The sequence below is a fragment of the Microtus pennsylvanicus genome, chromosome X (genome assembly GCF_037038515.1).
Source record: "Microtus pennsylvanicus isolate mMicPen1 chromosome X, mMicPen1.hap1, whole genome shotgun sequence".
Classification (NCBI taxonomy): domain Eukaryota; kingdom Metazoa; phylum Chordata; class Mammalia; order Rodentia; family Cricetidae; genus Microtus; species Microtus pennsylvanicus.
In genome coordinates, this window is record NC_134601.1 from 5890278 (window position 1) to 5902638 (window position 12361).

The 12361-nt window shown below is 42.9% G+C and overlaps 1 non-coding gene across 1 annotated transcript; it reads right to left on the bottom strand.

The window, feature by feature from the left end:
* Nucleotides 1-4193: 4193 nt before the first annotated feature.
* LOC142841886 (small nucleolar RNA SNORA3/SNORA45 family) lies at nucleotides 4194-4323 on the bottom strand. Its single transcript, XR_012909129.1, has one exon. It is a non-coding gene; the product is annotated as a small nucleolar RNA SNORA3/SNORA45 family (small nucleolar RNA).
* Nucleotides 4324-12361: the final 8038 nt, after the last annotated feature.

Genomic DNA, 12361 nt, shown 5'->3' on the forward strand with positions numbered 1-12361 from the left:
CTTTATGTCTAAAAGCCACTTAGGAGTGAGTACATGTGATATTTGCCTTTCTGGGTCTGGGTTACCTCACTCAAAATAATGTTTTCTAGCTCCATCCATTTGTCCTCAAATTTCAAGATGTCATTATTTTTTTATGGTGTGATCTTGGCCATTCTTACAGGTGTAAGATGGAATCTCAGAATTGTTTTGATTTGAATTTCTCTGATAGCTAAGGATATTGAACATTTCCTTAAGTTTCTTTCAGGCATTTTAGATTCCTCTGTTGAGGGTTCTCTGGTTAGGTTTGTACTCCATTTTTTATTGGATTATTTGTTCTTTTGATGACCAATTCTTGAGTTCTTTGTATATTTTGGAGATCAGCCCTCTGTCCGATGTGGGGTTGGTGAAAATCTTTTCCCATTCTGTGGGCTGCTGTTTTGTCTTGTTGACAGTGTCTTTTGCTTTACAGAACCTTTTCAGGTTCAGGAGGTCCCATTTATTAATTGTTTCTCCCAGTGTCTGTGCTACTGGGGTTATATATTCAGGAGGTGGTCTTTGATCCATTTGGACTTGAGTTTTTCACATGGCAATAGATATGAATCTATTTTTATTCTTCTACATGTTAATATCCAGTTATGCCAGCACCATTTGTTGAATATGCTTTCTTTTTTCCATTTTATATATTTTGCTTCTTTGTCAAAAATCAGGTGTTCATAGGTGTGTGGATTAATATCTAGGTTTTCGATTTGGTTCCATTGGTTCTCCTGTCTGTTTTTATGCCAATACCAGACTGTTTTTAGTACTGTACCTCTGTAGTAGAGTTTGAAGTCAGGGATTGTGATGCCTCCAGAAATTCCTTTATTGTACAGGATTGTTTTGGCTATCCTGAGTTTTTTTGCTTTTCCATATGAAGTTGAGTACCATTCTTTTGAGGCCTATGAAGAATTTTGCTGGGCATTGCATTGAATCTGTAGATTGCTTTTGGTAAGACTGCCATTTTTACTATGTTAATTCTATCTACCCAAGAGCATGGGAGATTTTTCCACTTTCTGGTGTCTTCTTCAATTTCTTTCTTCAAAGATTTAAAGTTCTTGTCATACAGGTCTTCCACTTGTTTGGTTAGAGTTACTCTGAGATATTTTATGCTATTTGTGGCTATTGTGAAGGGTGATGTTTCTCTAATTTCTTTCTCAGTCCATTTATCATCTGTGAAAAGGAGGGCTACTGACTTTTTAGAGTTAATCTTGTATCCTGCTAGCAGACCTGTCCAGTGGTGAGAGTGGGGTGTTGAAGTCTCCCACTATTAGTGTGTGTGGTTTAATGTGTGACTTAAGCTTTAGTAGTGTTTTTTTTAACATATGAGGATGTCCTTGTATTTGGGCCATAGATGGTCAGTATTGAGATTTCCTCTTGATGGATTTTTCCTGTGACCAATATGAAATGTCCTTCTTTGTCTCTTTTGATTGATTTTAGTTCAAAGTCTATTTTGTTAGATAGTAGGATAGCTACACCAGCTTGTTTTTTAGGTCCATTTGATTAGAATTTTTTTTCCCAACTCTTTACTCTGAGGTTGTTTTTGAGGTTGAGGTGTGTTTCTTGTATACAGCAGAAGAATGAATTCTGTTTTCATATCCAATCTGTTCACCTGTGTTTTTTTATAGGTGAGTTGGTTCTATTTATATTAAGGGATATTAATGACCAGTGATTGCTAGTTCCTGTTATTTTAGTTTTTGTTATTGGTAATGTTATTGTGTGCATTTTTCCCTTCTTTGTGATTTGCTGCTGTGAGGTCAACTACTGCCTGTGTTTTTGTGGATGTAGCTGATTTTCTTGGGTTGCAGTTTTCCTTCTAGTACTTTGTGTAGGGCTGGGTTTGTGGGTAGGTATTGGTTAAATCTGGTTCTGTCATGGAATATCTTGTTTTCTCCTTCAATGGTCATTGAAAGTTTTGCTGGGTATAGTAGTCTGGGCTGGCATCCATGGTCTCTTAATGTCTGCATAACACTTGACAGGACCTTCTGGCTTTCATTGTCTTTAATGAGAAGTCAGGTGTAATTCTAATAGGTCTGCCTTTACATGTTACTTGGTCTTTTTCCATTGCTGCTCTTAATATTCTTTCTTTATTTTGTTTGTTTAGTGTTTTGATTTTTATGTGGTGAGGGGAGTTTTTTTTTGATCCATTCTATTTGGTGTTCTGTAAGTTTCTTGTATCTTCATATGCATATCTTTCTTTAGGTTGGAAATGTTTTCTCCTATCATTTTGTTGACTATATTTTCTGTGCTTTTAAGTTTGACTTCTCCTTCTCCTATCCCTATTATTCTTAGGTTTGTTCTTTTCATGGTGTCCCATATTTCCTGGATATTTTATGATTTTATGCTAAACTTTTGTTAGATTTAATATTTTCTTTGACAAATGAGTCTATTTCCTCTATTGTATCTTCAGTGCTTGAGATCCTCTCTTCCATCTCTTATATTTTGCTTTTCCTCTGATTGGTATATTTGGGGCTGTCTCTCTGGTGGTTAATCTTCCAGGTGACAGTGAATCCAAGGCTCATATGGTTACTTTTTGTGGTGTAGTCAGGGCCATGGTTCCTGTCACCCCAGAGGTCACTGGGTGTTTCTGGAGGTCGCTCAGCACTCTTGTGGGTCACTCTGCAATCCCGGGTGTTGTTCAGCCCTGATCCCATGCATCAGATTGCTTGCTTGGGGCTGCTCCTGCTGAGGTTGATGCCTTGTGCTTGCTCTGGCAGAGTTCACTGGCTCAGGCCTGCTCCAGCAGAGGTCTCTGACTGGGGCCTACTTGCTCAGGGGTTGGTCCCTTGTACTTGCTCCTGTGGAGGCCACTGCCTTTGGCCTGCTCCAGCTGTGGTCGCTGGCTCAGACCTGCTCCAGTGGAAGTCACTGGCTCAGTCCTGCCCTGGTCCTGTGGAGGTTACTGCCTCAAGCCTGCCTTTGTGGATGTTGCTGGCTCAATCCTGCTCCTGTGGAGGTGCTGCCTCAAGCCTGCTTCAGCTGAGGTCACTGGCTCAGGCCTGTTACTACAGCTGTCCCTGGCTTGGGTCTGCTCCTGTGGAAGTCCCTAGCTTGGGCCTGCTCCTTCGGAGGTCCCTGATTTGTGCCTGGTCCCACAAAGGTCTCTGGGTTGGACCTGACCGTGACAACTCTTATAAAGAAAAACATTGGATTGGGGCTGGCTTACAGGCTCAGAGGTTTAGTCTATTTTTGTCATGTCAAGAAGCATGGTGACATGCGGGCAGACATGGTGGCATGCAGGCAGAAGGAGCTGAGATGTCTGCATCTTGATCTGCAGGTGGCAGGACACTGTGTGCTACACTGGGCGTAGCTTGAGCATGAGACCTCAAAGCTTGCCACGGCAGTGACACACTTCCTGCAACAAGGGCACACCTCCTAAGATTACCACTCCCTAAGTATCAAGGTTTCAAACCCAAGATTCTTTGTGGGCCATTCCTGTTCAAACCACCACACAGACCCTCATTATAGTCTTTCTTTCTTTCTTTTTTTAAAAAACTTAAACATTCAAGGGTGGTCTCCTCCATCTGAAATGTTAGTTTGTGCTAATGCTACCAACTTGTAGGAATGAAATGAGGTTAAGACAAGATGCCCACTGTAGGACAAATGACAGTTTAAGGAGAACAATGTGTAGGGAAAATAGTAGTAGTCCTACCTCTTCCCTGTGGAGTTCAAGCAGCAGAATGTTGGAGCCACAGAGTGATAACTATAATAAACTATCAAGTATGCCTTAGTAACTTGGAAATTATTGATAGAGCTAGAGGTTTTTTTTTTTTTGTTATTGCATTTTTATAGCGGGGCAGTAATAGGTTGTTATTATACATTTCTTTCTTTCTTTTTTGAAATGTTAGCATTTAATTGGCCTCCCTGAGTGGCTTCAAGCCACCAGAACATAGGCACCGCTTCTGCTGAAAGATTTGGCTTTCCCTTCCCCAGAACTTTGCAGTAGCCTGATCGCAGGACGTCAATATTGGGAGCAACTCCAGTCTTGTTCTTGGCAGCGTTGACCCGGATCTGCTCTTCCAGTTTATCCAGGGTGACAGTCGGGTAGAAGCTCTGGTTCCTCTTTAAGTGGTAATGCCTCGTACCAACTTTCCCAAAGTGACCAGGATGACTGGGAAGGGGAGGCAAGCACCTTCAGAGCCTCCCTCCCCGTAAGCACATCTTTGAGGTTCTCTTCTTATGCATGTCACTAACCTGGTAACTGACCATGCCAGAAAGTCCACAGCCAGTGAATAAGGTCAGCAGTTATTCTTCGAGGACTCTAGCACACTAAGGCAACGATCAATACCTGAGCGTGACTCTAGCCTCGGAGCTAGAGGTTTTTTTTATAAATGCAGTTATATCTGGTTTTTTTTTGTTATTCAATTCACTTGATTTATTTGATGGCATATCGTGAGCCACTCTGTGGATGGATAGCATGATTTAGTCTTAGGGCATTAGTAGTGATGTAGATAGAGCATGGAAATGACCATGTGACTTAGCTTCAAAGTTGGGTGACTGGTAGTGGTACATGTCGTCTCCCTTCTTCTCCAAGGAGTTTTGGAGAATAATTGTTTAGTGGGTACTAGGAGGGAGATGGAACTAGGACCTAGAATTGAGAGCCCTTGAAAACAGAAGGATAATGAGATTTCTAGAAAATGCAGGTGTGGTGGAGAGGTGGGTTCACGGAAGACAGCAGTTATAAAAAAGGGGACCAGTAGTCTGGAAGAAAAAGGAGGTGAACAAGTAGCTGATGGGGGACCTGGGTTTATAGGTTGGCTGCTAGAGTGCTTGCTTTAGCATGCATGAAGCCTTGGGTTCCAGCCCCAGCACCTCAGAAACTAACTGGGCATGGAAATGCACGCCTGTAATTGGAGCACTTAGGAGGTACAGGCAGAGGATTAAAAGTTCGACGCCATCCTTACTTCTGTAGAAAGTCTGAGGTCTGCCTGGAATACAGTAGACCCTCACCAAAAAAGAAAAAAAAGGCAAGGAAAGGGGACAAGGAAGCTACCCCACTGATGTGTGAAAAGGAACTTTAAGTAACTTTAACCACTAACATCCATCCTGTGAAACTAAAGCTGAAGTAACTGCCTCCTTCGGGCTACCGTATTTATTTATTTATTTTTATAACTGCTACCAAATGACTCTGGTTTTTAATTCTTTACTTTCCATTTTATGGCCCACAGTTTCCTTCAAGTGTGTGAGTGCCCTCTCCAGATGGACTGTGGACCTCATTTGGGAAGAAGGGCAGGGCAGCCGATTTTCATCTGCGCCTTTAAGAACTCTCTAGGTAGCCCTAAAATACATAAAAGCCCAAATGCTGGACAGGAAATTTAGCCATGTCTCTTGCTGAATGGGGATCGGATTTGAGTCAGTTTGATTTTTCTTTTCCTGTTGGGCAAGACTACTGGCCTTGTAGACCGGCTGGAGCGCCAGCAGAATAGGGTGGGTTCGTGCAGGGCACAAGACAGTTCTGGCTAGGTGATGCTTTTTATTCTGAAATTGCTTTCTGTGCAGACATTCCTGGTGATTCTGGGTGCTTCATTTCGATCTTGGCCATATGGCCCTGCTCCCAAAATTCCTCAGGCTCTTCCAACTTCTGTTCTCCCACCACGTGGCCACAAATTGACTCCTCACTTTGCCTGGAGCTTTTAATTGGTTTAAATAATAAACTCCCCAAGTCTTTGTTTGTTGGCACACAGAACTCCTTGCGCAATTGCAAATGAGTCGGGCAACCTGCTTTGATTTGGTGATTAGTCATAGCTCTTAATTATTTTTACAATTTCCACCTGAGCGATCAGGAAATGAAGCGCCAGACACACTTCCAGCAAGTTGCAAAGAACCTAACTATGGTATTTCCTTATTGACTGTTTCCGCGCCTGGGAGAGGGCTACACAGTGGTGTTGTGGCTTGGGAGGTGGGCGTCGCTTGGCTGAAGTCAAGTTCTGGCATTTTAAGCTGATTCCTGTCAGACTCTGGGAAGTGATGGAGACAGATTAAATCACATAGCCTGAAAAGGGACTCCCCCACCCCCTTATCAGAGCTCGAGGCTCCAGTCACATCATAGCATAAATACGGAAAACATGGATATGGCTTTGGGAAGCCAGAGTTTTCCTCTTGTCTCAAAAGAAGACGTTTTTTGTTTAAGGCGTTTTTGTTGTGTTTTGTTTTGCTTTGCTTTCGTTTATTTTCCTACCTCATCAGTGCAGATGGCCGATTAGCAATGCCTTTGGGTTTTGTTTGGGTCTGTTGTCTTTTCCTTTGGAGGTCAGGTCTCTGAACTTCTGAAACGGAACCATCAGCAAATGTAATACAGACATTTTTTTTTTGAAGAGGGGTTTGTTTTTCATTTGAAATGTCTTATGAAAATCCCCATATGGCTCTGTTTCCTTTGTTGCGGATGTATTTATTCACCCCAGCAGTGACCCAGTGCCATCTCTGCCCCTCTCTGCTTCTCGAGAGGACTAAGTTCAGGGGTGTGCTGTGAAGCTCTTTCTCATCAGCTCTCCTCCCACACTCCTGTGGTCTGCCATACCGCACCTTGGGCAACCCTTGAGCGGGCTATTTGGGACAAATGTTAACACAGCCCCCCTTCACTGCTTGTGTGTGTGTGTGTGTGTGTGTGTGTGTGTGTGTGTGTGTGTGTGTGTGTGTGTGTCAGAGACCAGGAAACACTGGCAGTGGTTTAGCAAAGCTCTGTGGTCTGTCTGGCGGAGGGGAGCAAAGATCATGGATTCTGAAGACAGGTAGGTTTGGGCATGAATCTCAGTCCAGCAAAGTAATAAGCCAAGTGAACCCAGGAACATCTCACAACAGTTGGAACCTTACAGTCAACATTTTCATCTCAAAAGGATCTTAAGATCTCCCGTGTGAGATTGTTTGGGAAGGGTCAACAAAATATTGTCTCAAATATAGTTGTGACTTGACTTGGCACCGCGTAGGCGTTCCAGAAATGGTCAGTCTTTCGGAGGGGGTCCTTGCTCTCCTCCCAAATGATGAAAGCTCTTGTCTGATTAATGCTTGCCTTAGGGACTTTTCTATTGCTGTTATAAGATACCACAATCAAAGCAACTTATCAAAGCAAAAGTGTCCTTAGGGCTTACAGTTTCAGAGAGAGTTTTGGGGAGCATGCCAAGAGGAAGACAGGTACTGGCTGGAGCAGTAGCTGAGAGCACACATCCCGAGAGGCAACCAGGAGGCAGAGTGGACTAACTGGGAATGTGGGCTTTTGAAATCTCAAAGTGTGTCCCCAGTGATGCACTTCCTCCAACAAGGCCACACTTCCTAATCTCTTCCCAAACATTTTTACCAACTGGGGGCCAAGTATTAAAGTGTAAGGAGCCTTTGGGGCCGTTCTTATTCAAGCCAGCACAGTTCTCTGCCTAGCTTCTCTTCCCTGGGCTCTCAAAAACCCCAAGGTGGCTTGGATGATTTCTGTTATTCCTGTTTGTCAACCATCTGGTTGCAGCCTCTTCTCATTCCATTAGACTTATAGTATGATTTGAGAGCACAATGTGATCATACATGACCTCTTTCCTCATAATGAACTCTATGTTTTGTAGACATTATTGAGCTAGGCATTGGCAGATGTCACTTATTAAAAGGTTCATTTCTTTTTTTTATTTTATTTTATTATTTTTATTGGAAAAAAAAGTTCATACAGTATATTTTGATAATTTTTCCCTTCCCCAAACTCTTCCCAGATCCCTCCCACCTCCCTACCCACCCAACTTTATATTCTTTCTCTCTCTTTCTTTCAAAAAAAAACAACCAAGAAACACAAAAATGTAAATCAAAACAATCAAGCGAGAGACCAATAAGACAAAAAAAGGCCAAAATTAAGTAAAATGAAATTTAAAAGTCCACAAAAATACCATTGAGTTTGTTTCATGTGGGCATGAGTCCTGCTCTGGAGTGTGGTTGATATACCCTATTCAGTGACATTTTCTGTGGCTTATATGCTCAGGGACACTGTGCTGCCGAAAATTCTCTTTACCCAGAAGGTATTAATTGCAGATAGCGTCTTTGTTAAGGGTGGGAGCTGCTGTCCACCTCTTCTCAGTGGGACTCCATCTGGCTCGAACCCTAATGGTTCTTTTTTTTAAAATTTATTTATTTATTAAGGATTTCTGCCTCCTCCCCGCAACCGCCTCCCATTTCCCTCCCCCTTTCCCGATCAAGTCACCCTCCCTCATCTGCTCGAAGAGCAATCAGGGTTCCCTGACCTGTGGGAAGCCCAAGGACCGCCCACCTCTATCCAGGTCTCCTAAGGTGAGCATCCAAAAAGGTTCATTTCTTAAGTGTTTCACAGGGATGCTGAAGAGTCTAGATTCTTTCCAGAGATTTACTCTGAGCTCCATCCATTGATAGAGGTTAAATTAAGGAGACACATGCTAAAATTATTTAGTGCTCCATTGTTTGAATGCACACGGAGTATTCATAAAGCCCCGGGTTCCCTCCTTAGCTTCCTATAAAGTAGGTGTGGGTAGGTATATGCCTGTAATCACAGAGCATAGGAGGTAGACTCAGGAGGGTTAGAAGTATAAGTCATCCTTAGCCACATACTGAATTTGTGGTCAGCTTGGCATGCATAAGACCCAGTCTCAACAAAGAAACAAAGAAACAAACATTTCTATTTTCATCATCAAATCTTCAGTAAAGTCTCGATAAACTCTAAGAATAGTTCTTTTTAATTTAATTTAATTTTGTTTTATTGCATGATTTCTCTGCGTAGCTGTGACTGTCCTGGCTTCACTCTGTTTTGGAACTCAGAGATCCACCTGCCTCTGCCTCCTATGTGTGGGGATTAAAGCTGTGCGCCACCATACCCAGCTCTACAGATTGTTCTTAACTCTGTTTCTCCTTGCTGTCTTGGTTTGGGTTTCTATCGCTGTGAAGAGACATGGCGACCACAGCAACTCTTATAAAGGAAAATGTTCAATTTGGGGCGGCTTGCTTACAGTTCAGGGGTTCAGTCCATTATCATGAAGGGGAGCATGGTGGCATGCAGGCAAACATGGTGCTGGATACAACTAGATCAGAAGGCAATGTGAAGTAGACTGTCACACTGAACTAATCTTGAGCAAAAGAGACCTCAGAGGCTACCCCCAAAGTGTCACACTTCTTCCAACAAGGCCATACCTACTTCAACAAAGCTGCACCTCCTAATAGTGACACTCCCTTAGGGATGATAGGGGCCAATTACACTTCAACTACCACAGTTGCTATAATATTATTTGGATGAAATCAGAGGAAAATTGATTACACAGAGGGAGGAGATGACTGATAGATGAACCGGAAACAGTGGTGTAAATTTAGAGGTGACTGTTAAAATCAGAATGGATTTATGGATTGCAGGCATTCATTAGTGTCTTCCCGTGACTTGACAAACCTGTTCTAAAGATCACCTGTCCTGGAAAGTAGGCGATTATCAGTTAAAGCAGGCTGTGTTAACACATTGTGGGGCCAAGTTTCTGCAGTTCAGATGACTGGCTACATCTCCAGAGAACCCAGGTTTAATCCTGGGTACCCTATGGCTGCTCAAAATCACCTGGAACTCACAGGGGATCCAGCACCCTCTCCTGGCCTCCATTTGCACCTGGCATACAATTCATACATAGGCACACATGCAGGCAAATCAGCCATATGCACAAATACAAAATAAAATCATTTAAAATGAAATATTTTAAAACATTTCTATTTCTTGTTTAGGCCTTATGCTATATGTCTTCTGCCATTTGGCTGACTCTTCTCCACCTAGTCCTCACTCAGAATGCCACATTTAGAGAAGTCCTGTGGTTGTGCTGACATGTAACAATTCTTACAGCTTTTGATCATACATTTCCAACTAAGTTAAGTCACAGTGCCATGTGGAACTTCCAAATAACTGGGGAAGCCCAAATTCTGCCTTGCGCATGAATCTTCTTTTTTTAGTTTTATCATTTTATGTATATTACTGTTTTCGCTGCATGCATGCCTGTGTCACCCAAGCAGGTTTGCTCACCACAGAGGCCAGTGTTAGATTCCCTGGGACTGCTGTTACAGATGGTTATGTCACCATGTGGGTGCTGGAATTTGAACCTCGGTCCTCTGGAAGAGTCGCTAGCACTCCTAAGCACTGGTTCACCTCTGCCACCCCTTGGGTCTGGATCCTTTGCCTGGCTCCTCACTAGAAAGAAGGGGACTGGAAATAGCTGGTGAACAACACTGCCACAGAGGGGATCAAGAGGACAGATTCTGTAGATTTGAAGACGGAAGACGTCTAGCATGTAGCTCAGCATAGCATACTGGCCTTGGAAATTTATTCATTCTTGACCACCTGGATCCAACAAGCATTTATAGAGCACCTACTATGTGCCAGGTATTCTTTTAAGAACTCGGGCTACATTGTAATGGCAGGAGAGTTAGACAGCAAGCCTATTTCTCTTGGTAGCATTCCCTGAATTGACAACCAATTTGAAGTCTCTTCACATTCTTTCAGGCTATGGCCTTCTAACTGCTCTCTGGTGGATCAGAGAAGTTACCAGCTTTTTTTTTTCATGGTTCTTTTAGGGAGCACAGCATCACTGGCCTCATTCTAGCAATTGTTCCACTAGGCAGTCCTTTGATATTGTTGCTTTAGCTTCTCGCTGTCTTAGGATATCGAGGACTTCACTAGTAACATTCTTGTGCTGAGCCCTCAGTGGGTTTTTTTTTTTATTATAAGAATTTGTGTTCTTGAGGAACAAAGTCCCTTGGAGCCCTTTGAATCGCCCATATTACTTCTGTTGGTCACATTAGGTTCTAGTTTTCTGGGCCCTTTGTTTAGACCCTGAAGGTCTGCTGTCACTTTCCCACGCAGTGTTGTATGCTGCTTAAGGGCGCTAGTTGTGCTCTCAGATAAAATGGGCTTAAATATTAATTCTATCAGGCCCCAAACTTCAGTTTCCACATCTCTAAAGTGGTGGCACTAGCAATATCTGTCCCACAGGGGTGTTTGACAATTATATTTTCTGCATGTCAATTATTTTTTTCTCTTTTTTATTTAAAATGTTTTTCATTTTACATACCAACCATAGTTCCCCTTCCTTCCCTTTTCCCACTCCCCTACCTTCCCACTTCCCACCCCTCATCTATTCCTCAGATGGGGTAAGACCTCCCTTGGGCAGTCATTAAAGTCTGGCATACCACGTTGAAGTAGCACCAAGCCCCTTGCCCCTGTATCTAGGCTGAATAAGGTATCCAACCAGAGGAAATGGGCTTCAAAAAGCTAGTTCATGTACCCAGGATAAGTCCTGGTCCCACATCCAGGGACCCCACAACAGATCAAGCCACACAACTGTTACCCACATTCATGAGACCTAGGATGGACTCATGCAGGTTCCCTACTTGTCAGTCCAGAGTTTGTGAACTCCTACTAGTTTGGGTCAGCTATCTCTGTGGTTTTCCCCACCATGATCTGAACACCCCTTGCTCATGTGATCCCTCCTCCCTCTCTTCAACTGAACTCTAGGAGCTCACCCAGTGCTTGGCTGTGGGTCACGTCTGCTTCCATCAGTTACTGGATATAGGTTTTATGTTGAGAAGTAGGGGAGTCACCAATCTGATTACAGGGGAAAGGCAGTTCAGATACCCTCTCCACTATTGCTAGGACTCTTAGCTGGAATCATCCTTGTGCATTCCTGGGAATTTCCTTAGCACCAGGTTTCTCCCTAACCCCATAATGGCTCCCTCTGTAAAGATATCTTTTTCCTTGCTCTCCCCTGTCCCTCTCCCAACTTGGCCTACTAGATCCCTCATGTTTTTACCCCCATCCCTTCCCTTCTCTTTTATCCCCTCCCAGCTTACCCAAGAGATATTAATATTTCCCCTTTTAGGGCCCTCCATGGATGTCCCTCTTAGGGTCCTACTTTTTGCCTAACTTCTCTGGGGTTGTGGATTGTAGCCTGGTTATCCTTTGCTTTACATCTAATATACACTTATGAGTGAGTACATATGTTTGTCTTTCTGAGTCTGGGTTACTTCACACAGGATGTTTTTTTTTTCTAGTTCCATCCATTTGCCTGCAAATTTCAAGACTTTATTTATTTATTTATTTTTTACTGCGGAGTAATTTTTATTGTACAAATATACCAGATTTTCTTTATCCATTCTTCAGTTGAGGGGCATCTAGGTTGTTTCCATATTCTGGCTATTACAAAAAATGCTGCTATGTGCATAGTTGAGCAAATGTTTTTTGTGGTATGAGTGTGCATCCTTTCGGTATATGCTCAGGACTGGTATTTCTGGGTCTTGAGGTAGATTGATTCCCAGTTTTCTGAGTAACAGCCATACTGATTTCCAAAAAGGCTGTACAAGTTTGCACTCCCACCACTGGTGAAGGAGTATT